The sequence below is a fragment of the Phalangium opilio genome, unplaced genomic scaffold, assembly GCF_054372755.1.
Source record: "Phalangium opilio isolate 3A_F unplaced genomic scaffold, DU_Popi_V2 ptg000105l_1, whole genome shotgun sequence".
Lineage (NCBI taxonomy): Eukaryota > Metazoa > Arthropoda > Arachnida > Opiliones > Phalangiidae > Phalangium > Phalangium opilio.
This window is the reverse complement of record NW_028324207.1, coordinates 8,403,432-8,418,071: the sequence shown is the minus strand read 5'-3', so window position 1 is coordinate 8,418,071 and position 14,640 is coordinate 8,403,432. Positions and strand designations below refer to the sequence as shown.

The 14,640-nt window shown below is 39.6% G+C and overlaps 101 non-coding genes across 101 annotated transcripts; all 101 read left to right on the top strand.

The window, feature by feature from the left end:
• The first annotated feature begins 14 nt into the window (after window positions 1-14).
• On the top strand, window positions 15-87 carry TRNAR-CCU (transfer RNA arginine (anticodon CCU)). The gene has a single exon. It is a non-coding gene; the product is annotated as a tRNA-Arg (tRNA).
• A 72-nt stretch (window positions 88-159) lies between these two features.
• On the top strand, window positions 160-232 carry TRNAR-CCU (transfer RNA arginine (anticodon CCU)). Its single transcript has one exon. It is a non-coding gene; the product is annotated as a tRNA-Arg (tRNA).
• A 72-nt stretch (window positions 233-304) lies between these two features.
• TRNAR-CCU (transfer RNA arginine (anticodon CCU)) lies at window positions 305-377 on the top strand. Its single transcript has one exon. It is a non-coding gene; the product is annotated as a tRNA-Arg (tRNA).
• Window positions 378-449: 72 nt separating this feature from the next.
• On the top strand, window positions 450-522 carry TRNAR-UCU (transfer RNA arginine (anticodon UCU)). Its single transcript has one exon. It is a non-coding gene; the product is annotated as a tRNA-Arg (tRNA).
• A 72-nt stretch (window positions 523-594) lies between these two features.
• TRNAR-CCU (transfer RNA arginine (anticodon CCU)) lies at window positions 595-667 on the top strand. The gene has a single exon. It is a non-coding gene; the product is annotated as a tRNA-Arg (tRNA).
• A 72-nt stretch (window positions 668-739) lies between these two features.
• On the top strand, window positions 740-812 carry TRNAR-CCU (transfer RNA arginine (anticodon CCU)). The gene has a single exon. It is a non-coding gene; the product is annotated as a tRNA-Arg (tRNA).
• A 72-nt stretch (window positions 813-884) lies between these two features.
• On the top strand, window positions 885-957 carry TRNAR-CCU (transfer RNA arginine (anticodon CCU)). The gene has a single exon. It is a non-coding gene; the product is annotated as a tRNA-Arg (tRNA).
• Window positions 958-1,029: 72 nt separating this feature from the next.
• On the top strand, window positions 1,030-1,102 carry TRNAR-CCU (transfer RNA arginine (anticodon CCU)). Its single transcript has one exon. It is a non-coding gene; the product is annotated as a tRNA-Arg (tRNA).
• Window positions 1,103-1,174: 72 nt separating this feature from the next.
• TRNAR-CCU (transfer RNA arginine (anticodon CCU)) lies at window positions 1,175-1,247 on the top strand. Its single transcript has one exon. It is a non-coding gene; the product is annotated as a tRNA-Arg (tRNA).
• A 72-nt stretch (window positions 1,248-1,319) lies between these two features.
• Window positions 1,320-1,392, top strand: TRNAR-CCU (transfer RNA arginine (anticodon CCU)). Its single transcript has one exon. It is a non-coding gene; the product is annotated as a tRNA-Arg (tRNA).
• A 72-nt stretch (window positions 1,393-1,464) lies between these two features.
• On the top strand, window positions 1,465-1,537 carry TRNAR-CCU (transfer RNA arginine (anticodon CCU)). Its single transcript has one exon. It is a non-coding gene; the product is annotated as a tRNA-Arg (tRNA).
• A 72-nt stretch (window positions 1,538-1,609) lies between these two features.
• On the top strand, window positions 1,610-1,682 carry TRNAR-CCU (transfer RNA arginine (anticodon CCU)). The gene has a single exon. It is a non-coding gene; the product is annotated as a tRNA-Arg (tRNA).
• A 72-nt stretch (window positions 1,683-1,754) lies between these two features.
• On the top strand, window positions 1,755-1,827 carry TRNAR-CCU (transfer RNA arginine (anticodon CCU)). The gene has a single exon. It is a non-coding gene; the product is annotated as a tRNA-Arg (tRNA).
• A 72-nt stretch (window positions 1,828-1,899) lies between these two features.
• Window positions 1,900-1,972, top strand: TRNAR-CCU (transfer RNA arginine (anticodon CCU)). The gene has a single exon. It is a non-coding gene; the product is annotated as a tRNA-Arg (tRNA).
• Window positions 1,973-2,044: 72 nt separating this feature from the next.
• TRNAR-CCU (transfer RNA arginine (anticodon CCU)) lies at window positions 2,045-2,117 on the top strand. The gene has a single exon. It is a non-coding gene; the product is annotated as a tRNA-Arg (tRNA).
• Window positions 2,118-2,189: 72 nt separating this feature from the next.
• Window positions 2,190-2,262, top strand: TRNAR-CCU (transfer RNA arginine (anticodon CCU)). The gene has a single exon. It is a non-coding gene; the product is annotated as a tRNA-Arg (tRNA).
• A 72-nt stretch (window positions 2,263-2,334) lies between these two features.
• On the top strand, window positions 2,335-2,407 carry TRNAR-UCU (transfer RNA arginine (anticodon UCU)). The gene has a single exon. It is a non-coding gene; the product is annotated as a tRNA-Arg (tRNA).
• A 72-nt stretch (window positions 2,408-2,479) lies between these two features.
• On the top strand, window positions 2,480-2,552 carry TRNAR-CCU (transfer RNA arginine (anticodon CCU)). The gene has a single exon. It is a non-coding gene; the product is annotated as a tRNA-Arg (tRNA).
• Window positions 2,553-2,624: 72 nt separating this feature from the next.
• TRNAR-CCU (transfer RNA arginine (anticodon CCU)) lies at window positions 2,625-2,697 on the top strand. Its single transcript has one exon. It is a non-coding gene; the product is annotated as a tRNA-Arg (tRNA).
• A 72-nt stretch (window positions 2,698-2,769) lies between these two features.
• On the top strand, window positions 2,770-2,842 carry TRNAR-CCU (transfer RNA arginine (anticodon CCU)). Its single transcript has one exon. It is a non-coding gene; the product is annotated as a tRNA-Arg (tRNA).
• Window positions 2,843-2,914: 72 nt separating this feature from the next.
• Window positions 2,915-2,987, top strand: TRNAR-CCU (transfer RNA arginine (anticodon CCU)). The gene has a single exon. It is a non-coding gene; the product is annotated as a tRNA-Arg (tRNA).
• A 72-nt stretch (window positions 2,988-3,059) lies between these two features.
• TRNAR-CCU (transfer RNA arginine (anticodon CCU)) lies at window positions 3,060-3,132 on the top strand. Its single transcript has one exon. It is a non-coding gene; the product is annotated as a tRNA-Arg (tRNA).
• A 72-nt stretch (window positions 3,133-3,204) lies between these two features.
• Window positions 3,205-3,277, top strand: TRNAR-CCU (transfer RNA arginine (anticodon CCU)). Its single transcript has one exon. It is a non-coding gene; the product is annotated as a tRNA-Arg (tRNA).
• Window positions 3,278-3,349: 72 nt separating this feature from the next.
• On the top strand, window positions 3,350-3,422 carry TRNAR-UCU (transfer RNA arginine (anticodon UCU)). The gene has a single exon. It is a non-coding gene; the product is annotated as a tRNA-Arg (tRNA).
• A 72-nt stretch (window positions 3,423-3,494) lies between these two features.
• On the top strand, window positions 3,495-3,567 carry TRNAR-CCU (transfer RNA arginine (anticodon CCU)). Its single transcript has one exon. It is a non-coding gene; the product is annotated as a tRNA-Arg (tRNA).
• A 72-nt stretch (window positions 3,568-3,639) lies between these two features.
• On the top strand, window positions 3,640-3,712 carry TRNAR-CCU (transfer RNA arginine (anticodon CCU)). The gene has a single exon. It is a non-coding gene; the product is annotated as a tRNA-Arg (tRNA).
• A 72-nt stretch (window positions 3,713-3,784) lies between these two features.
• TRNAR-CCU (transfer RNA arginine (anticodon CCU)) lies at window positions 3,785-3,857 on the top strand. Its single transcript has one exon. It is a non-coding gene; the product is annotated as a tRNA-Arg (tRNA).
• A 72-nt stretch (window positions 3,858-3,929) lies between these two features.
• TRNAR-CCU (transfer RNA arginine (anticodon CCU)) lies at window positions 3,930-4,002 on the top strand. Its single transcript has one exon. It is a non-coding gene; the product is annotated as a tRNA-Arg (tRNA).
• Window positions 4,003-4,074: 72 nt separating this feature from the next.
• TRNAR-CCU (transfer RNA arginine (anticodon CCU)) lies at window positions 4,075-4,147 on the top strand. The gene has a single exon. It is a non-coding gene; the product is annotated as a tRNA-Arg (tRNA).
• A 72-nt stretch (window positions 4,148-4,219) lies between these two features.
• Window positions 4,220-4,292, top strand: TRNAR-CCU (transfer RNA arginine (anticodon CCU)). The gene has a single exon. It is a non-coding gene; the product is annotated as a tRNA-Arg (tRNA).
• A 72-nt stretch (window positions 4,293-4,364) lies between these two features.
• TRNAR-CCU (transfer RNA arginine (anticodon CCU)) lies at window positions 4,365-4,437 on the top strand. Its single transcript has one exon. It is a non-coding gene; the product is annotated as a tRNA-Arg (tRNA).
• A 72-nt stretch (window positions 4,438-4,509) lies between these two features.
• On the top strand, window positions 4,510-4,582 carry TRNAR-CCU (transfer RNA arginine (anticodon CCU)). Its single transcript has one exon. It is a non-coding gene; the product is annotated as a tRNA-Arg (tRNA).
• Window positions 4,583-4,654: 72 nt separating this feature from the next.
• On the top strand, window positions 4,655-4,727 carry TRNAR-CCU (transfer RNA arginine (anticodon CCU)). The gene has a single exon. It is a non-coding gene; the product is annotated as a tRNA-Arg (tRNA).
• A 72-nt stretch (window positions 4,728-4,799) lies between these two features.
• Window positions 4,800-4,872, top strand: TRNAR-CCU (transfer RNA arginine (anticodon CCU)). The gene has a single exon. It is a non-coding gene; the product is annotated as a tRNA-Arg (tRNA).
• Window positions 4,873-4,944: 72 nt separating this feature from the next.
• TRNAR-UCU (transfer RNA arginine (anticodon UCU)) lies at window positions 4,945-5,017 on the top strand. The gene has a single exon. It is a non-coding gene; the product is annotated as a tRNA-Arg (tRNA).
• A 72-nt stretch (window positions 5,018-5,089) lies between these two features.
• On the top strand, window positions 5,090-5,162 carry TRNAR-CCU (transfer RNA arginine (anticodon CCU)). The gene has a single exon. It is a non-coding gene; the product is annotated as a tRNA-Arg (tRNA).
• Window positions 5,163-5,234: 72 nt separating this feature from the next.
• On the top strand, window positions 5,235-5,307 carry TRNAR-CCU (transfer RNA arginine (anticodon CCU)). The gene has a single exon. It is a non-coding gene; the product is annotated as a tRNA-Arg (tRNA).
• Window positions 5,308-5,379: 72 nt separating this feature from the next.
• Window positions 5,380-5,452, top strand: TRNAR-CCU (transfer RNA arginine (anticodon CCU)). The gene has a single exon. It is a non-coding gene; the product is annotated as a tRNA-Arg (tRNA).
• Window positions 5,453-5,524: 72 nt separating this feature from the next.
• On the top strand, window positions 5,525-5,597 carry TRNAR-CCU (transfer RNA arginine (anticodon CCU)). Its single transcript has one exon. It is a non-coding gene; the product is annotated as a tRNA-Arg (tRNA).
• A 72-nt stretch (window positions 5,598-5,669) lies between these two features.
• TRNAR-CCU (transfer RNA arginine (anticodon CCU)) lies at window positions 5,670-5,742 on the top strand. Its single transcript has one exon. It is a non-coding gene; the product is annotated as a tRNA-Arg (tRNA).
• A 72-nt stretch (window positions 5,743-5,814) lies between these two features.
• Window positions 5,815-5,887, top strand: TRNAR-CCU (transfer RNA arginine (anticodon CCU)). The gene has a single exon. It is a non-coding gene; the product is annotated as a tRNA-Arg (tRNA).
• Window positions 5,888-5,959: 72 nt separating this feature from the next.
• Window positions 5,960-6,032, top strand: TRNAR-CCU (transfer RNA arginine (anticodon CCU)). Its single transcript has one exon. It is a non-coding gene; the product is annotated as a tRNA-Arg (tRNA).
• Window positions 6,033-6,104: 72 nt separating this feature from the next.
• TRNAR-CCU (transfer RNA arginine (anticodon CCU)) lies at window positions 6,105-6,177 on the top strand. Its single transcript has one exon. It is a non-coding gene; the product is annotated as a tRNA-Arg (tRNA).
• Window positions 6,178-6,249: 72 nt separating this feature from the next.
• TRNAR-CCU (transfer RNA arginine (anticodon CCU)) lies at window positions 6,250-6,322 on the top strand. Its single transcript has one exon. It is a non-coding gene; the product is annotated as a tRNA-Arg (tRNA).
• Window positions 6,323-6,394: 72 nt separating this feature from the next.
• Window positions 6,395-6,467, top strand: TRNAR-CCU (transfer RNA arginine (anticodon CCU)). Its single transcript has one exon. It is a non-coding gene; the product is annotated as a tRNA-Arg (tRNA).
• A 72-nt stretch (window positions 6,468-6,539) lies between these two features.
• TRNAR-CCU (transfer RNA arginine (anticodon CCU)) lies at window positions 6,540-6,612 on the top strand. Its single transcript has one exon. It is a non-coding gene; the product is annotated as a tRNA-Arg (tRNA).
• Window positions 6,613-6,684: 72 nt separating this feature from the next.
• TRNAK-CUU (transfer RNA lysine (anticodon CUU)) lies at window positions 6,685-6,757 on the top strand. The gene has a single exon. It is a non-coding gene; the product is annotated as a tRNA-Lys (tRNA).
• A 72-nt stretch (window positions 6,758-6,829) lies between these two features.
• On the top strand, window positions 6,830-6,902 carry TRNAR-CCU (transfer RNA arginine (anticodon CCU)). The gene has a single exon. It is a non-coding gene; the product is annotated as a tRNA-Arg (tRNA).
• A 72-nt stretch (window positions 6,903-6,974) lies between these two features.
• TRNAR-CCU (transfer RNA arginine (anticodon CCU)) lies at window positions 6,975-7,047 on the top strand. The gene has a single exon. It is a non-coding gene; the product is annotated as a tRNA-Arg (tRNA).
• A 72-nt stretch (window positions 7,048-7,119) lies between these two features.
• Window positions 7,120-7,192, top strand: TRNAR-CCU (transfer RNA arginine (anticodon CCU)). The gene has a single exon. It is a non-coding gene; the product is annotated as a tRNA-Arg (tRNA).
• Window positions 7,193-7,264: 72 nt separating this feature from the next.
• TRNAR-CCU (transfer RNA arginine (anticodon CCU)) lies at window positions 7,265-7,338 on the top strand. The gene has a single exon. It is a non-coding gene; the product is annotated as a tRNA-Arg (tRNA).
• A 71-nt stretch (window positions 7,339-7,409) lies between these two features.
• TRNAR-CCU (transfer RNA arginine (anticodon CCU)) lies at window positions 7,410-7,482 on the top strand. The gene has a single exon. It is a non-coding gene; the product is annotated as a tRNA-Arg (tRNA).
• Window positions 7,483-7,554: 72 nt separating this feature from the next.
• Window positions 7,555-7,627, top strand: TRNAR-CCU (transfer RNA arginine (anticodon CCU)). Its single transcript has one exon. It is a non-coding gene; the product is annotated as a tRNA-Arg (tRNA).
• Window positions 7,628-7,699: 72 nt separating this feature from the next.
• TRNAR-CCU (transfer RNA arginine (anticodon CCU)) lies at window positions 7,700-7,772 on the top strand. The gene has a single exon. It is a non-coding gene; the product is annotated as a tRNA-Arg (tRNA).
• A 72-nt stretch (window positions 7,773-7,844) lies between these two features.
• TRNAR-CCU (transfer RNA arginine (anticodon CCU)) lies at window positions 7,845-7,917 on the top strand. Its single transcript has one exon. It is a non-coding gene; the product is annotated as a tRNA-Arg (tRNA).
• A 72-nt stretch (window positions 7,918-7,989) lies between these two features.
• TRNAR-CCU (transfer RNA arginine (anticodon CCU)) lies at window positions 7,990-8,062 on the top strand. Its single transcript has one exon. It is a non-coding gene; the product is annotated as a tRNA-Arg (tRNA).
• A 72-nt stretch (window positions 8,063-8,134) lies between these two features.
• Window positions 8,135-8,207, top strand: TRNAR-CCU (transfer RNA arginine (anticodon CCU)). The gene has a single exon. It is a non-coding gene; the product is annotated as a tRNA-Arg (tRNA).
• A 72-nt stretch (window positions 8,208-8,279) lies between these two features.
• TRNAR-CCU (transfer RNA arginine (anticodon CCU)) lies at window positions 8,280-8,352 on the top strand. Its single transcript has one exon. It is a non-coding gene; the product is annotated as a tRNA-Arg (tRNA).
• A 72-nt stretch (window positions 8,353-8,424) lies between these two features.
• TRNAR-CCU (transfer RNA arginine (anticodon CCU)) lies at window positions 8,425-8,497 on the top strand. The gene has a single exon. It is a non-coding gene; the product is annotated as a tRNA-Arg (tRNA).
• A 72-nt stretch (window positions 8,498-8,569) lies between these two features.
• Window positions 8,570-8,642, top strand: TRNAR-CCU (transfer RNA arginine (anticodon CCU)). The gene has a single exon. It is a non-coding gene; the product is annotated as a tRNA-Arg (tRNA).
• A 72-nt stretch (window positions 8,643-8,714) lies between these two features.
• On the top strand, window positions 8,715-8,787 carry TRNAR-CCU (transfer RNA arginine (anticodon CCU)). Its single transcript has one exon. It is a non-coding gene; the product is annotated as a tRNA-Arg (tRNA).
• A 72-nt stretch (window positions 8,788-8,859) lies between these two features.
• Window positions 8,860-8,932, top strand: TRNAR-CCU (transfer RNA arginine (anticodon CCU)). Its single transcript has one exon. It is a non-coding gene; the product is annotated as a tRNA-Arg (tRNA).
• A 73-nt stretch (window positions 8,933-9,005) lies between these two features.
• On the top strand, window positions 9,006-9,078 carry TRNAR-CCU (transfer RNA arginine (anticodon CCU)). Its single transcript has one exon. It is a non-coding gene; the product is annotated as a tRNA-Arg (tRNA).
• Window positions 9,079-9,150: 72 nt separating this feature from the next.
• On the top strand, window positions 9,151-9,223 carry TRNAR-CCU (transfer RNA arginine (anticodon CCU)). Its single transcript has one exon. It is a non-coding gene; the product is annotated as a tRNA-Arg (tRNA).
• Window positions 9,224-9,295: 72 nt separating this feature from the next.
• TRNAR-CCU (transfer RNA arginine (anticodon CCU)) lies at window positions 9,296-9,368 on the top strand. Its single transcript has one exon. It is a non-coding gene; the product is annotated as a tRNA-Arg (tRNA).
• Window positions 9,369-9,440: 72 nt separating this feature from the next.
• On the top strand, window positions 9,441-9,513 carry TRNAR-CCU (transfer RNA arginine (anticodon CCU)). The gene has a single exon. It is a non-coding gene; the product is annotated as a tRNA-Arg (tRNA).
• Window positions 9,514-9,586: 73 nt separating this feature from the next.
• On the top strand, window positions 9,587-9,659 carry TRNAR-CCU (transfer RNA arginine (anticodon CCU)). Its single transcript has one exon. It is a non-coding gene; the product is annotated as a tRNA-Arg (tRNA).
• A 72-nt stretch (window positions 9,660-9,731) lies between these two features.
• TRNAR-CCU (transfer RNA arginine (anticodon CCU)) lies at window positions 9,732-9,804 on the top strand. Its single transcript has one exon. It is a non-coding gene; the product is annotated as a tRNA-Arg (tRNA).
• Window positions 9,805-9,876: 72 nt separating this feature from the next.
• Window positions 9,877-9,949, top strand: TRNAR-CCU (transfer RNA arginine (anticodon CCU)). The gene has a single exon. It is a non-coding gene; the product is annotated as a tRNA-Arg (tRNA).
• A 72-nt stretch (window positions 9,950-10,021) lies between these two features.
• TRNAR-CCU (transfer RNA arginine (anticodon CCU)) lies at window positions 10,022-10,094 on the top strand. The gene has a single exon. It is a non-coding gene; the product is annotated as a tRNA-Arg (tRNA).
• Window positions 10,095-10,166: 72 nt separating this feature from the next.
• On the top strand, window positions 10,167-10,239 carry TRNAK-CUU (transfer RNA lysine (anticodon CUU)). Its single transcript has one exon. It is a non-coding gene; the product is annotated as a tRNA-Lys (tRNA).
• Window positions 10,240-10,311: 72 nt separating this feature from the next.
• Window positions 10,312-10,384, top strand: TRNAR-CCU (transfer RNA arginine (anticodon CCU)). The gene has a single exon. It is a non-coding gene; the product is annotated as a tRNA-Arg (tRNA).
• A 72-nt stretch (window positions 10,385-10,456) lies between these two features.
• Window positions 10,457-10,529, top strand: TRNAR-CCU (transfer RNA arginine (anticodon CCU)). The gene has a single exon. It is a non-coding gene; the product is annotated as a tRNA-Arg (tRNA).
• Window positions 10,530-10,601: 72 nt separating this feature from the next.
• On the top strand, window positions 10,602-10,674 carry TRNAR-CCU (transfer RNA arginine (anticodon CCU)). Its single transcript has one exon. It is a non-coding gene; the product is annotated as a tRNA-Arg (tRNA).
• A 72-nt stretch (window positions 10,675-10,746) lies between these two features.
• TRNAR-CCU (transfer RNA arginine (anticodon CCU)) lies at window positions 10,747-10,819 on the top strand. The gene has a single exon. It is a non-coding gene; the product is annotated as a tRNA-Arg (tRNA).
• Window positions 10,820-10,891: 72 nt separating this feature from the next.
• On the top strand, window positions 10,892-10,964 carry TRNAR-CCU (transfer RNA arginine (anticodon CCU)). Its single transcript has one exon. It is a non-coding gene; the product is annotated as a tRNA-Arg (tRNA).
• Window positions 10,965-11,036: 72 nt separating this feature from the next.
• Window positions 11,037-11,110, top strand: TRNAR-CCU (transfer RNA arginine (anticodon CCU)). Its single transcript has one exon. It is a non-coding gene; the product is annotated as a tRNA-Arg (tRNA).
• Window positions 11,111-11,181: 71 nt separating this feature from the next.
• TRNAR-CCU (transfer RNA arginine (anticodon CCU)) lies at window positions 11,182-11,254 on the top strand. Its single transcript has one exon. It is a non-coding gene; the product is annotated as a tRNA-Arg (tRNA).
• A 72-nt stretch (window positions 11,255-11,326) lies between these two features.
• On the top strand, window positions 11,327-11,399 carry TRNAR-CCU (transfer RNA arginine (anticodon CCU)). The gene has a single exon. It is a non-coding gene; the product is annotated as a tRNA-Arg (tRNA).
• Window positions 11,400-11,471: 72 nt separating this feature from the next.
• Window positions 11,472-11,544, top strand: TRNAR-CCU (transfer RNA arginine (anticodon CCU)). The gene has a single exon. It is a non-coding gene; the product is annotated as a tRNA-Arg (tRNA).
• Window positions 11,545-11,616: 72 nt separating this feature from the next.
• On the top strand, window positions 11,617-11,689 carry TRNAR-CCU (transfer RNA arginine (anticodon CCU)). Its single transcript has one exon. It is a non-coding gene; the product is annotated as a tRNA-Arg (tRNA).
• Window positions 11,690-11,761: 72 nt separating this feature from the next.
• Window positions 11,762-11,834, top strand: TRNAR-CCU (transfer RNA arginine (anticodon CCU)). The gene has a single exon. It is a non-coding gene; the product is annotated as a tRNA-Arg (tRNA).
• Window positions 11,835-11,906: 72 nt separating this feature from the next.
• Window positions 11,907-11,979, top strand: TRNAR-CCU (transfer RNA arginine (anticodon CCU)). The gene has a single exon. It is a non-coding gene; the product is annotated as a tRNA-Arg (tRNA).
• Window positions 11,980-12,051: 72 nt separating this feature from the next.
• TRNAR-CCU (transfer RNA arginine (anticodon CCU)) lies at window positions 12,052-12,124 on the top strand. The gene has a single exon. It is a non-coding gene; the product is annotated as a tRNA-Arg (tRNA).
• A 72-nt stretch (window positions 12,125-12,196) lies between these two features.
• On the top strand, window positions 12,197-12,269 carry TRNAR-CCU (transfer RNA arginine (anticodon CCU)). The gene has a single exon. It is a non-coding gene; the product is annotated as a tRNA-Arg (tRNA).
• A 72-nt stretch (window positions 12,270-12,341) lies between these two features.
• On the top strand, window positions 12,342-12,414 carry TRNAR-CCU (transfer RNA arginine (anticodon CCU)). The gene has a single exon. It is a non-coding gene; the product is annotated as a tRNA-Arg (tRNA).
• Window positions 12,415-12,487: 73 nt separating this feature from the next.
• On the top strand, window positions 12,488-12,560 carry TRNAR-CCU (transfer RNA arginine (anticodon CCU)). The gene has a single exon. It is a non-coding gene; the product is annotated as a tRNA-Arg (tRNA).
• A 72-nt stretch (window positions 12,561-12,632) lies between these two features.
• On the top strand, window positions 12,633-12,705 carry TRNAR-CCU (transfer RNA arginine (anticodon CCU)). The gene has a single exon. It is a non-coding gene; the product is annotated as a tRNA-Arg (tRNA).
• Window positions 12,706-12,777: 72 nt separating this feature from the next.
• On the top strand, window positions 12,778-12,850 carry TRNAR-CCU (transfer RNA arginine (anticodon CCU)). The gene has a single exon. It is a non-coding gene; the product is annotated as a tRNA-Arg (tRNA).
• Window positions 12,851-12,922: 72 nt separating this feature from the next.
• Window positions 12,923-12,995, top strand: TRNAR-CCU (transfer RNA arginine (anticodon CCU)). The gene has a single exon. It is a non-coding gene; the product is annotated as a tRNA-Arg (tRNA).
• Window positions 12,996-13,068: 73 nt separating this feature from the next.
• On the top strand, window positions 13,069-13,141 carry TRNAR-CCU (transfer RNA arginine (anticodon CCU)). Its single transcript has one exon. It is a non-coding gene; the product is annotated as a tRNA-Arg (tRNA).
• A 72-nt stretch (window positions 13,142-13,213) lies between these two features.
• TRNAR-CCU (transfer RNA arginine (anticodon CCU)) lies at window positions 13,214-13,286 on the top strand. Its single transcript has one exon. It is a non-coding gene; the product is annotated as a tRNA-Arg (tRNA).
• Window positions 13,287-13,358: 72 nt separating this feature from the next.
• On the top strand, window positions 13,359-13,431 carry TRNAR-CCU (transfer RNA arginine (anticodon CCU)). Its single transcript has one exon. It is a non-coding gene; the product is annotated as a tRNA-Arg (tRNA).
• Window positions 13,432-13,503: 72 nt separating this feature from the next.
• TRNAR-CCU (transfer RNA arginine (anticodon CCU)) lies at window positions 13,504-13,576 on the top strand. Its single transcript has one exon. It is a non-coding gene; the product is annotated as a tRNA-Arg (tRNA).
• Window positions 13,577-13,648: 72 nt separating this feature from the next.
• On the top strand, window positions 13,649-13,721 carry TRNAR-CCU (transfer RNA arginine (anticodon CCU)). The gene has a single exon. It is a non-coding gene; the product is annotated as a tRNA-Arg (tRNA).
• Window positions 13,722-13,793: 72 nt separating this feature from the next.
• TRNAR-CCU (transfer RNA arginine (anticodon CCU)) lies at window positions 13,794-13,866 on the top strand. Its single transcript has one exon. It is a non-coding gene; the product is annotated as a tRNA-Arg (tRNA).
• Window positions 13,867-13,938: 72 nt separating this feature from the next.
• Window positions 13,939-14,011, top strand: TRNAR-CCU (transfer RNA arginine (anticodon CCU)). The gene has a single exon. It is a non-coding gene; the product is annotated as a tRNA-Arg (tRNA).
• A 72-nt stretch (window positions 14,012-14,083) lies between these two features.
• TRNAR-CCU (transfer RNA arginine (anticodon CCU)) lies at window positions 14,084-14,156 on the top strand. The gene has a single exon. It is a non-coding gene; the product is annotated as a tRNA-Arg (tRNA).
• A 72-nt stretch (window positions 14,157-14,228) lies between these two features.
• Window positions 14,229-14,301, top strand: TRNAR-CCU (transfer RNA arginine (anticodon CCU)). Its single transcript has one exon. It is a non-coding gene; the product is annotated as a tRNA-Arg (tRNA).
• A 72-nt stretch (window positions 14,302-14,373) lies between these two features.
• Window positions 14,374-14,446, top strand: TRNAR-CCU (transfer RNA arginine (anticodon CCU)). Its single transcript has one exon. It is a non-coding gene; the product is annotated as a tRNA-Arg (tRNA).
• Window positions 14,447-14,518: 72 nt separating this feature from the next.
• TRNAR-CCU (transfer RNA arginine (anticodon CCU)) lies at window positions 14,519-14,591 on the top strand. The gene has a single exon. It is a non-coding gene; the product is annotated as a tRNA-Arg (tRNA).
• The last annotated feature ends 49 nt before the right edge of the window (window positions 14,592-14,640 follow it).

Sequence of the window (14,640 nt, the reverse complement as noted above, 5' to 3'; positions counted from 1 at the left end):
AAAGTAACAAACGTGCCCCAGTAGTGTAGTGGATAGCACATTGGACTCCTAATCCAAAGGTCCTGGGTTCGATCCCCAGCTGGGATAACGATTGTACTTTTATTTGAAATATGAAATTGTTTATGAATTCGGAAAGATCTTGGACAAAATAACAAACGTGTCCCAGGAGTGTAGTGGATAGCACATTGGACTCCTAATCCAAAGGTCGTGGGTTCGATCCCCAGCTGGGATAACGATTGTACTTTTATTTGAAATATGAAATTGTTTATGAATTCGGAAAACTCTTGGACAAGCGTTCAAACTTGTCCCAGTAGTGTAGTGGATAGCACATTGGACTCCTTATCCAAAGCTCCTGGGTTAGATCCCCAGCTGGGATAAAGGTTGTTCTTTTATTTGAAATATGAAATTGTTTATGAATTCATAAAACTCTTGGACAAATTAACAAACGTGTCTTAGTAGTGTAGTGGATAGCACATTGGACTTCTAATCCAAAGGTCCTGGGTTCGATCCCCAGCTGGGATAACAATTGTACTTTTATTTGAAATATGAAATGGTTTATGAATTCGGAAAACTCTTTGGCAAAGTAACAAACGTGTCCCAGTAGTGTAGTGGATAGCACATTGGACTCCTAATCGTAAGGTCCTGGGTTCGATCCCCAGCTGGGATAACGATTGTACTTTTATTTGAAATATGAAATTGTTTATGAATTCGGAAAGATCTTGGACAAAATAACAAACGTGTCCCAGTAGTGTAGTGGGTAGCACATTGGACTCCTAATCCAAAGGTCCTGGGTTCGATCCCCAGCTGGGATAACGATTGTACTTTTATTTGAAATATGAAATTGTTTATGAATTCGGAAAACTCTTGGACAAGCGTTCAAACTTGTCCCAGTAGTGTAGTGGATAGCACATTGGACTCCTAATCCAAAGGTCCTGGGATCGATCCCCAGCTGGGATAACGATTGTACTTTCATTTGAAATATGAAATTGTTTATGAATTCGGAAAACTCTTTCACAAGCGTTCAAACGTGTCCCAGTAGTGTAGTGGATAGCACAATAGACTCCTAATCCAAAGGTCCTGGGTTCGATCCCCAGCTGGGATAACGATTGTACTTTTATTTGAAATATGAAATTGTTTATGAATTCTGAAAACTCTTGGACAAGCGTACAAACGTGTCCCAGTAGTGTAGTGGATAGCACATTGGACTCCTAATCCAAAGGTCCTGGGTTCGATCCCCAGCTGGGATAACGATTGTACTTTTATTTGAAATATGAAATTGTTTATGAATTCGGAAAGATCTTGGACAAAATAACAAACGTGTCCTAGTAGTGTAGTGGATAGCACATTGGACTCCTAATCCAAAGGTCCTGGGTTCGATCCCCAGCTGGGGTAACGATTGTACTTTTATTTGAAATATGAAATTGTTTATGAATTCTGAAAACTCTTGGACAAGCGTACAAACGTGTCCCAGTAGTGTAGTGGATAGCACATTGGACTCCTAATCCAAAGGTCCTGGGTTCGATACCCAGCTGGGATAACGATTGTACTTTTATTTGAAATATGAAATTGTTTATGAATTCGGAAAACTCTTTATCAAAGTAACAAACGTGCCCCAGTAGTGTAGTGGATAGCACATTGGACTCCTAATCCAAAAGTCCTGGGTTCGATCCCCAGCTGGGATAACGATTGTACTTTTATTTGAAATATGAAATTGTTTATGAATTCGGAAAGATCTTGGACAAAATAACAAACGTGTCCCAGTAGTGTAGTGGAAAGCACATTGGACTCCTAATCCATAGGTCCTGGGTTCGATCCCCAGCTGGGATAACGATTGTACTTTTATTTGAAATATGAAATTGTTTATGAATTCGGAAAACTCTTTGGCAAAGTAACAAACGTGTCCCAGTAGTGTAGTGGATAGCACATTGGACTCCTAATCGTAAGGTCCTGGGTTCGATCCCCAGCTGGGATAACGATTGTACTTTTATTTGAAATATGAAATTGTTTATGAATTCGGAAAGATCTTGGACAAAATAACAAACGTGTCCCAGTAGTGTAGTGGATAGCACATTGGACTCCTAATCCAAAGGTCGTGGGTTCGATCCCCAGCTGGGATAACGATTGTACTTTTATTTGAAATATGAAATTGTTTATGAATTCGGAAAACTCTTGGACAAGCGTTCAAACTTGTCCCAGTAGTGTAGTGGATAGCACATTGGACTCCTTATCCAAAGCTCCTGGGTTAGATCCCCAGCTGGGATAAAGGTTGTTCTTTTATTTGAAATATGAAATTGTTTATGAATTCATAAAACTCTTGGACAAATTAACAAACGTGTCTTAGTAGTGTAGTGGATAGCACATTGGACTTCTAATCCAAAGGTCCTGGGTTCGATCCCCAGCTGGGATAACAATTGTACTTTTATTTGAAATATGAAATGGTTTATGAATTCGGAAAACTCTTTGGCAAAGTAACAAACGTGTCCCAGTAGTGTAGTGGATAGCACATTGGACTCCTAATCGTAAGGTCCTGGGTTCGATCCCCAGCTGGGATAACGATTGTACTTTTATTTGAAATATGAAATTGTTTATGAATTCGGAAAGATCTTGGACAAAATAACAAACGTGTCCCAGTAGTGTAGTGGGTAGCACATTGGACTCCTAATCCAAAGGTCCTGGGTTCGATCCCCAGCTGGGATAACGATTGTACTTTTATTTGAAGTATGAAATTGTTTATGAATTCGGAAAACTCTTGGACAAGCGTTCAAACTTGTCCCAGTAGTGTAGTGGATAGCACATTGGACTCCTAATCCAAAGGTCCTGGGTTCGATCCCCAGCTGGGATAACGATTGTACTTTTATTTGAAATATGAAATTGTTAATGAATTCGGAAAGATCTTGGACAAAATAACAAACGTGTCCTAGTAGTGTAGTGGATAGCACATTGGACTCCTAATCCAAAGGTCCTGGGTTCGATCCCCAGCTGGGGTAACGATTGTACTTTTATTTGAAATATGAAATTGTTTATGAATTCTGAAAACTCTTGGACAAGCGTACAAACGTGTCCCAGTAGTGTAGTGGATAGCACATTGGACTCCTAATCCAAAGGTCCTGGGTTCGATACCCAGCTGGGATAACGATTGTACTTTTATTTGAAATATGAAATTGTTTATGAATTCGGAAAACTCTTGGACAAGCGTTCAAACTTGTCCCAGTAGTGTAGTGGATAGCACATTGGACTCCTTATCCAAAGCTCCTGGGTTAGATCCCCAGCTGGGATAAAGGTTGTTCTTTTATTTGAAATATGAAATTGTTTATGAATTCATAAAACTCTTGGACAAATTAACAAACGTGTCTTAGTAGTGTAGTGGATAGCACATTGGACTTCTAATCCAAAGGTCCTGGGTTCGATCCCCAGCTGGGATAACAATTGTACTTTTATTTGAAATATGAAATGGTTTATGAATTCGGAAAACTCTTTGGCAAAGTAACAAACGTGTCCCAGTAGTGTAGTGGATAGCACATTGGACTCCTAATCGTAAGGTCCTGGGTTCGATCCCCAGCTGGGATAACGATTGTACTTTTATTTGAAATATGAAATTGTTTATGAATTCGGAAAGATCTTGGACAAAATAACAAACGTGTCCCAGTAGTGTAGTGGGTAGCACATTGGACTCCTAATCCAAAGGTCCTGGGTTCGATCCCCAGCTGGGATAACGATTGTACTTTTATTTGAAGTATGAAATTGTTTATGAATTCGGAAAACTCTTGGACAAGCGTTCAAACTTGTCCCAGTAGTGTAGTGGATAGCACATTGGACTCCTAATCCAAAGGTCCTGGGTTCGATCCCCAGCTGGGATAACGATTGTACTTTTATTTGAAATATGAAATTGTTTATGAATTCGGAAAGATCTTGGACAAAATAACAAACGTGTCCTAGTAGTGTAGTGGATAGCACATTGGACTCCTAATCCAAAGGTCCTGGGTTCGATCCCCAGCTGGGGTAACGATTGTACTTTTATTTGAAATATGAAATTGTTTATGAATTCTGAAAACTCTTGGACAAGCGTACAAACGTGTCCCAGTAGTGTAGTGGATAGCACATTGGACTCCTAATCCAAAGGTCCTGGGTTCGATACCCAGCTGGGATAACGATTGTACTTTTATTTGAAATATGAAATTGTTTATGAATTCGGAAAACTCTTTATCAAAGTAACAAACGTGCCCCAGTAGTGTAGTGGATAGCACATTGGACTCCTAATCCAAAAGTCCTGGGTTCGATCCCCAGCTGGGATAACGATTGTACTTTTATTTGAAATATGAAATTGTTTATGAATTCGGAAAGATCTTGGACAAAATAACAAACGTGTCCCAGTAGTGTAGTGGAAAGCACATTGGACTCCTAATCCATAGGTCCTGGGTTCGATCCCCAGCTGGGATAACGATTGTACTTTTATTTGAAATATGAAATTGTTTATGAATTCGGAAAACTCTTTGGCAAAGTAACAAACGTGTCCCAGTAGTGTAGTGGATAGCACATTGGACTCCTAATCGTAAGGTCCTGGGTTCGATCCCCAGCTGGGATAACGATTGTACTTTTATTTGAAATATGAAATTGTTTATGAATTCGGAAAGATCTTGGACAAAATAACAAACGTGTCCCAGTAGTGTAGTGGATAGCACATTGGACTCCTAATCCAAAGGTCGTGGGTTCGATCCCCAGCTGGGATAACGATTGTACTTTTATTTGAAATATGAAATTGTTTATGAATTCGGAAAACTCTTGGACAAGCGTTCAAACTTGTCCCAGTAGTGTAGTGGATAGCACATTGGACTCCTTATCCAAAGCTCCTGGGTTAGATCCCCAGCTGGGATAAAGGTTGTTCTTTTATTTGAAATATGAAATTGTTTATGAATTCATAAAACTCTTGGACAAATTAACAAACGTGTCTTAGTAGTGTAGTGGATAGCACATTGGACTTCTAATCCAAAGGTCCTGGGTTCGATCCCCAGCTGGGATAACAATTGTACTTTTATTTGAAATATGAAATGGTTTATGAATTCGGAAAACTCTTTGGCAAAGTAACAAACGTGTCCCAGTAGTGTAGTGGATAGCACATTGGACTCCTAATCGTAAGGTCCTGGGTTCGATCCCCAGCTGGGATAACGATTGTACTTTTATTTGAAATATGAAATTGTTTATGAATTCGGAAAGATCTTGGACAAAATAACAAACGTGTCCCAGTAGTGTAGTGGGTAGCACATTGGACTCCTAATCCAAAGGTCCTGGGTTCGATCCCCAGCTGGGATAACGATTGTACTTTTATTTGAAGTATGAAATTGTTTATGAATTCGGAAAACTCTTGGACAAGCGTTCAAACTTGTCCCAGTAGTGTAGTGGATAGCACATTGGACTCCTAATCCAAAGGTCCTGGGATCGATCCCCAGCTGGGATAACGATTGTACTTTCATTTGAAATATGAAATTGTTTATGAATTCGGAAAACTCTTTCACAAGCGTTCAAACGTGTCCCAGTAGTGTAGTGGATAGCACAATAGACTCCTAATCCAAAGGTCCTGGGTTCGATCCCCAGCTGGGATAACGATTGTACTTTTATTTGAAATATGAAATTGTTTATGAATTCTGAAAACTCTTGGACAAGCGTACAAACGTGTCCCAGTAGTGTAGTGGATAGCACATTGGACTCCTAATCCAAAGGTCCTGGGTTCGATCCCCAGCTGGGATAACGATTGTACTTTTATTTGAAATATGAAATTGTTTATGAATTCGGAAAGATCTTGGACAAAATAACAAACGTGTCCTAGTAGTGTAGTGGATAGCACATTGGACTCCTAATCCAAAGGTCCTGGGTTCGATCCCCAGCTGGGGTAACGATTGTACTTTTATTTGAAATATGAAATTGTTTATGAATTCTGAAAACTCTTGGACAAGCGTACAAACGTGTCCCAGTAGTGTAGTGGATAGCACATTGGACTCCTAATCCAAAGGTCCTGGGTTCGATACCCAGCTGGGATAACGATTGTACTTTTATTTGAAATATGAAATTGTTTATGAATTCGGAAAACTCTTTATCAAAGTAACAAACGTGCCCCAGTAGTGTAGTGGATAGCACATTGGACTCCTAATCCAAAAGTCCTGGGTTCGATCCCCAGCTGGGATAACGATTGTACTTTTATTTGAAATATGAAATTGTTTATGAATTCGGAAAGATCTTGGACAAAATAACAAACGTGTCCCAGTAGTGTAGTGGAAAGCACATTGGACTCCTAATCCATAGGTCCTGGGTTCGATCCCCAGCTGGGATAACGATTGTACTTTTATTTGAAATATGAAATTGTTTATGAATTCGGAAAACTCTTTGGCAAAGTAACAAACGTGTCCCAGTAGTGTAGTGGATAGCACATTGGACTCCTAATCGTAAGGTCCTGGGTTCGATCCCCAGCTGGGATAACGATTGTACTTTTATTTGAAATATGAAATTGTTTATGAATTCGGAAAGATCTTGGACAAAATAACAAACGTGTCCCAGTAGTGTAGTGGATAGCACATTGGACTCCTAATCCAAAGGTCCTGGGTTCGATCCCCAGCTGGGATAACGATTGTACTTTTATTTGAAATATGAAATTGTTTATGAATTCTGAAAACTCTTGGACAAGCGTACAAACGTGTCCCAGTAGTGTAGTGGATAGCACATTGGACTCTTAATCCAAAGGTCCTGGGTTCGATCCCCAGCTGGGATAACGATTGTACTTTTATTTGAAATATGAAATTGTTTATGAATTCTGAAAACTCTTGGACAAGCGTACAAACGTGTCCCAGTAGTGTAGTGGATAGCACATTGGACTCCTAATCGAAAGGTCCTGGGTTCGATCCCCAGCTGGGATAACAATTGTACTTTTATTTGAAATATGAAATTGTTTATGAATTCGGAAAGATCTTGGACAAAATAACAAACGTGTCTTAGTAGTGTAGTGGATAGCACATTGGACTCCTAATCCAAAGGTCCTGGGTTCGATCCCCAGCTGGGATAACAATTGTACTTTTATTTGAAATATGAAATTGTTTATGAATTCGGAAAACTCTTTGGCAAAGTAACAAACGTGTCCCAGTAGTGTAGTGGATAGCACATTGGACTCCTAATCCAAAGGTCCTGGGTTCGATCTCCAGCTGGGATAACGATTGTACTTTTATTTGAAATATGAAATTGTTTATGAATTCTGAAAACTCTTGGACAAGCGTACAAACGTTTCCCAGTAGTGTAGTGGATAGCACATTGGACTCCTAATCGAAAGGTCCTGGGTTCGATCCCCAGCTGGGATAACGATTGTACTTTTATTTGAAATATGAAATTGTTTATGAATTCGGAAAGATCTTGGACAAAATAACAAACGTGTCCCAGTAGTGTAGTGGATAGCACATTGGACACCTAATCCAAAGGTCCTGGGTTCGATCCCCAGCTGGGATAACAATTGTACTTTTATTTGAAATATGAAATTGTTTATGAATTCGGAAAACTCTTTGGCAAAGTAACAAACGTGTCCCAGTAGTGTAGTGGATAGCACATTGGACTCCTAATCCAAAGGTCCTGGATTCGATCTCCAGCTGGGATAACGATTGTACTTTTATTTGAAATATGAAATTGTTTATGAATTCGGAAAGATCTTGGACAAAATTACAAACGTGTCCCAGTAGTGTAGTGGATAGCACATTGGACTCCTAATCCAAAGGTCCTGGGTTCGATCCCCAGCTGGGATAACGATTGTACTTTTATTTGAAATATGAAATTGTTTATGAATTCGGAAAACTCTTTGGCAAAGTAACAAACGTGTCCCAGTAGTGTAGTGGATCGCACATTGGACTCCTAATCCAAAGGTCCTGGGTTCGATCCCCAGCTGGGATAAAGATTGTACTTTCATTTGAAATATGAAATTGTTTATGAATTCGGAAAACTCTTTCACAAGCGTTCAAACGTGTCCCAGTAGTGTAGTGGATAGCACATTGGACTCCTAATCCAAAGGTCCTGGGTTCGATCCCCAGCTGGGATAACGATTGTACTTTTATTTGAAATATGAAATTGTTTATGAATTCTGAAAACTCTTGGACAAGCGTACAAACGTGTCCCAGTAGTGTAGTGGATAGCACATTGGACTCCTAATCCAAAGGTCCTGGGTTCGATCCCCAGCTGGGATAACGATTGTACTTTTATTTGAAATATGAAATTGTTTATGAATTCTGAAAACTCTTGGACAAGCGTACAAACGTGTCCCAGTAGTGTAGTGGATAGCACATTGGACTCCTAATCCAAAGGTCCTGGGTTCGATCCCCAGCTGGGATAACGATTGTACTTTTATTTGAAATATGAAATTGTTTATGAATTCTGAAAACTCTTGGACAAGCGTACAAACGTGTCCCAGTAGTGTAGTGGATAGCACATTGGACTCCTAATCCAAAGGTCCTGGGTTCGATCCCCAGCTGGGATAACGATTGTACTTTTATTTGAAATATGAAATTGTTTATGAATTCGGAAAGATATTGGACAAAATAACAAACGTGTCCCAGTAGTGTAGTGGATAGCACATTGGACTCCTAATCCAAAGGTCCTGGGTTCGATCCCCAGCTGGGATAACGTTTGTACTTTTATTTGAAATATGAAATTGTTTATGAATTCGGAAAACTCTTTGGCAAAGTAACAAACGTGTCCCAGTAGTGTAGTGGATAGCACATTGGACTCCTAATCCAAAGGTCCTGCGTTCGATCCCCAGCTGGGATAACGATTGTACTTTCATTTGAAATGTGAAATTGTTTATGAATTCGGAAAACTCTTTCACAAGGGTTCAAACGTGTCTCAGTAGTATAGTGGATAGCACATTGGACTCCTAATCCAAAGGTCCTGGGTTCGATCCCCAGCTGGGATAACGATTGTACTTTTATTTGAAATATGAAATTTGTTTATGAATTCTGAAAACTCTTGGACAAGCGTACAAACGTGTCCCAGTAGTGTAGTGGATAGCACATTGGACTCCTAATCCAAAGGTCCTGGGTTCGATCCCCAGCTGGGATAACGATTGTACTTTTATTTGAAATATGAAATTGTTTATGAATTCTGAAAACTCTTGGACAAGCGTACAAACGTGTCCCAGTAGTGTAGTGGATAGCACATTGGACTCCTAATCCAAAGGTCCTGGGTTCGATCCCCAGCTGGGATAACGATTGTACTTTTATTTGAAATATGAAATTGTTTATGAATTCTGAAAACTCTTTGGCAAAGTAACAAACGTGTCCCAGTAGTGTAGTGGATAGCACATTGGACTCCTAATCCAAAGGTCCTGGGATCGATCCCCAGCTGGGATAACGATTGTACTTTCATTTGAAATGTGAAATTGTTTATGAATTCGGAAAACTCTTTCACAAGGGTTCAAACGTGTCTCAGTAGTATAGTGGATAGCACATTGGACTCCTAATCCAAAGGTCCTGGGTTCGATCCCCAGCTGGGATAACGATTGTACTTTTATTTGAAATATGAAATTTGTTTATGAATTCTGAAAACTCTTGGACAAGCGTACAAACGTGTCCCAGTAGTGTAGTGGATAGCACATTGGACTCCTAATCGTAAGGTCCTGGGTTCGATCCCCAGCTGGGATAACGATTGTACTTTTATTTGAAATATGAAATTGTTTATGAATTCGGAAAGATCTTGGACAAAATAACAAACTTGTCCCAGTAGTGTAGTGGATAGCACATTGGACTCCTAATCCAAAGGTCCTGGGTTCGATCCCCAGCTGGGATAACGATTGTACTTCTATTTGAAATATGAAATTGTTTATGAATTCGGAAAACTCTTTGGCAAAGTAACAAACGTGTCCCAGTAGTGTAGTGGATCGCACATTGGACTCCTAATCCAAAGGTCCTGGGTTCGATCCACAGCTGGGATAACGATTGTACTTTCATTTGAAATATGAAATTGTTTATGAATTCGGAAAACTCTTTATCAAAGTAACAAACGTGCCCGAGTAGTGTAGTGGATAGCACATTGGACTCCTAATCCAAAGGTCCTGGGTTCGATCCCCAGCTGGGATAACGATTGTATTTTTATTTGAAATATGAAATTGTTTATGAATTCTGAAAACTCTTGGACAAGCGTACAAACGTGTCCCAGTAGTGTAGTGGATAGCACATTGGACTCTTAATCCAAAGGTCCTGGGTTCGATCCCCAGCTGGGATAACGATTGTACTTTTATTTGAAATATGAAATTGTTTATGAATTCTGAAAACTCTTGGACAAGCGTACAAACGTGTCCCAGTAGTGTAGTGGATAGCACATTGGACTCCTAATCGAAAGGTCCTGGGTTCGATCCCCAGCTGGGATAACAATTGTACTTTTATTTGAAATATGAAATTGTTTATGAATTCGGAAAGATCTTGGACAAAATAACAAACGTGTCTTAGTAGTGTAGTGGATAGCACATTGGACTCCTAATCCAAAGGTCCTGGGTTCGATCCCCAGCTGGGATAACAATTGTACTTTTATTTGAAATATGAAATTGTTTATGAATTCGGAAAACTCTTTATCAAAGTAACAAACGTGCCCCAGTAGTGTAGTGGATAGCACATTGGACTCCTAATCCAAAGGTACTGGGTTCGATCCCCAGCTGGGATAACGATTGTACTTTTATTTGAAATATGAAATTGTTTACGAATTCGGAAAACTCTTTGGCAAAGTAACAAACGTGTCCCAGTAGTGTAGTGGATAGCACATTGGACTCCTAATCCAAAGGTCCTGGGTTCGATCCCCAGCTGGGATAACAATTGTACTTTTATTTGAAATATGAAATTGTTTATGAATTCGGAAAACTCTTTGGCAAAGTAACAAACGTGTCCCAGTAGTGTAGTGGATAGCACATTGGACTCCTAATCCAAAGGTCCTGGGTTCGATCTCCAGCTGGGATAACGATTGTACTTTTATTTGAAATATGAAATTGTTTATGAATTCTGAAAACTCTTGGACAAGCGTACAAACGTTTCCCAGTAGTGTAGTGGATAGCACATTGGACTCCTAATCGAAAGGTCCTGGGTTCGATCCCCAGCTGGGATAACGATTGTACTTTTATTTGAAATATGAAATTGTTTATGAATTCGGAAAGATCTTGGACAAAATAACAAACGTGTCCCAGTAGTGTAGTGGATAGCACATTGGACACCTAATCCAAAGGTCCTGGGTTCGATCCCCAGCTGGGATAACAATTGTACTTTTATTTGAAATATGAAATTGTTTATGAATTCGGAAAACTCTTTGGCAAAGTAACAAACGTGTCCCAGTAGTGTAGTGGATAGCACATTGGACTCCTAATCCAAAGGTCCTGGATTCGATCTCCAGCTGGGATAACGATTGTACTTTTATTTGAAATATGAAATTGTTTATGAATTCGGAAAGATCTTGGACAAAATTACAAACGTGTCCCAGTAGTGTAGTGGATAGCACATTGGACTCCTAATCCAAAGGTCCTGGGTTCGATCCCCAGCTGGGATAACGATTGTACTTTTATTTGAAATATGAAATTGTTTATGAATTCTGAAAACTCTTGGACAAGCGTACAAACGTGTCCCAGTAGTGTAGTGGATAGCACATTGGACTCCTAATCCAAAGGTCCTGGGTTCGATCCCCAGCTGGGATAACGATTGTACTTTTATTTGAAATATGAAATTGTTTATGAATTCTGAAAACTCTTGGACAAGCGTACAAACGTGTCCCAGTAGTGTAGTGGATAGCACATTGGACTCCTAATCCAAAGGTCCTGGGTTCGATCCCCAGCTGGGATAACGATTGTACTTTTATTTGAAATATGAAATTGTTTATGAATTCTGAAAACTCTTGGACAAGCGTACAAACGTGTCCCAGTAGTGTAGTGGATAGCACATTGGACTCCTAATCCAAAGGTCCTGGGTTCGATCCCCAGCTGGGATAACGATTGTACTTTTATTTGAAATATGAAATTGTTTATGAATTCGGAAAGATATTGGACAAAATAACAAACGTGTCCCAGTAGTGTAGTGGATAGCACATTGGACTCCTAATCCAAAGGTCCTGGGTTCGATCCCCAGCTGGGATAACGTTTGTACTTTTATTTGAAATATGAAATTGTTTATGAATTCGGAAAACTCTTTGGCAAAGTAACAAACGTGTCCCAGTAGTGTAGTGGATAGCACATTGGACTCCTAATCCAAAGGTCCTGCGTTCGATCCCCAGCTGGGATAACGATTGTACTTTCATTTGAAATGTGAAATTGTTTATGAATTCGGAAAACTCTTTCACAAGGGTTCAAACGTGTCTCAGTAGTATAGTGGATAGCACATTGGACTCCTAATCCAAAGGTCCTGGGTTCGATCCCCAGCTGGGATAACGATTGTACTTTTATTTGAAATATGAAATTTGTTTATGAATTCTGAAAACTCTTGGACAAGCGTACAAACGTGTCCCAGTAGTGTAGTGGATAGCACATTGGACTCCTAATCCAAAGGTCCTGGGTTCGATCCCCAGCTGGGATAACGATTGTACTTTTATTTGAAATATGAAATTGTTTATGAATTCTGAAAACTCTTGGACAAGCGTACAAACGTGTCCCAGTAGTGTAGTGGATAGCACATTGGACTCCTAATCCAAAGGTCCTGGGTTCGATCCCCAGCTGGGATAACGATTGTACTTTTATTTGAAATATGAAATTGTTTATGAATTCTGAAAACTCTTTGGCAAAGTAACAAACGTGTCCCAGTAGTGTAGTGGATAGCACATTGGACTCCTAATCCAAAGGTCCTGGGATCGATCCCCAGCTGGGATAACGATTGTACTTTCATTTGAAATGTGAAATTGTTTATGAATTCGGAAAACTCTTTCACAAGGGTTCAAACGTGTCTCAGTAGTATAGTGGATAGCACATTGGACTCCTAATCCAAAGGTCCTGGGTTCGATCCCCAGCTGGGATAACGATTGTACTTTTATTTGAAATATGAAATTTGTTTATGAATTCTGAAAACTCTTGGACAAGCGTACAAACGTGTCCCAGTAGTGTAGTGGATAGCACATTGGACTCCTAATCGTAAGGTCCTGGGTTCGATCCCCAGCTGGGATAACGATTGTACTTTTATTTGAAATATGAAATTGTTTATGAATTCGGAAAGATCTTGGACAAAATAACAAACTTGTCCCAGTAGTGTAGTGGATAGCACATTGGACTCCTAATCCAAAGGTCCTGGGTTCGATCCCCAGCTGGGATAACAATTGTACTTTTATTTGAAATATGAAATTGTTTATGAATTCGGAAAACTCTTTATCAAAGTAACAAACGTGTCACAGTAGTGTAGTGGATAGCACATTGGACTCCTAATCCATAGGTCCTGGGTTCGATCCCCAGCTGGGATAACAATTGTACTTTTATTTGAAATATGAAATTGTTTATGAATTCGGAAAACTCTTTGGCAAAGTAACAAACGTGTCCCAGTAGTGTAGTGGATAGCACATTGGACTCCTAATCCAAAGGTCCTGGATTCGATCTCCAGCTGGGATAACGATTGTACTTTTATTTGAAATATGAAATTGTTTATGAATTCGGAAAGATCTTGGACAAAATAACAAACGTGTCTTAGTAGTGTAGTGGATAGCACATTGGACTCCTAATCGAAAGGTCCTGGGTTCGATCCCCAGCTGGGATAACGATTGTACTTTTATTTGAAATATGAAATTGTTTATGAATTCGGAAAGATCTTGGACAAAATAACAAACGTGTCCCAGTAGTGTAGTGGATAGCACATTGGACACCTAATCCAAAGGTCCTGGGTTCGATCCCCAGCTGGGATAACAATTGTACTTTTATTTGAAATATGAAATTGTTTATGAATTCGGAAAACTCTTTGGCAAAGTAACAAACGTGTCCCAGTAGTGTAGTGGATAGCACATTGGACTCCTAATCCAAAGGTCCTGGATTCGATCTCCAGCTGGGATAACGATTGTACTTTTATTTGAAATATGAAATTGTTTATGAATTCGGAAAGATCTTGGACAAAATTACAAACGTGTCCCAGTAGTGTAGTGGATAGCACATTGGACTCCTAATCCAAAGGTCCTGGGTTCGATCCCCAGCTGGGATAACGATTGTACTTTTATTTGAAATATGAAATTGTTTATGAATTCGGAAAACTCTTTGGCAAAGTAACAAACGTGTCCCAGTAGTGTAGTGGATCGCACATTGGACTCCTAATCCAAAGGTCCTGGGTTCGATCCCCAGCTGGGATAAAGATTGTACTTTCATTTGAAATATGAAATTGTTTATGAATTCGGAAAACTCTTTCACAAGCGTTCAAACGTGTCCCAGTAGTGTAGTGGATAGCACATTGGACTCCTAATCCAAAGGTCCTGGGTTCGATCCCCAGCTGGGATAACGATTGTACTTTTATTTCAAATATGAAATTGTTTATGAATTCTGAAAACTCTTGGACAAGCGTACAAACGTGTCCCAGTAGTGTAGTGGATAGCACATTGGACTCCTAATCCAAAGGTCCTGGGTTCGATCCCCAGCTGGGATAACGATTGTACTTTTATTTGAAATATGAAATTGTTTATGAATTCTGAAAA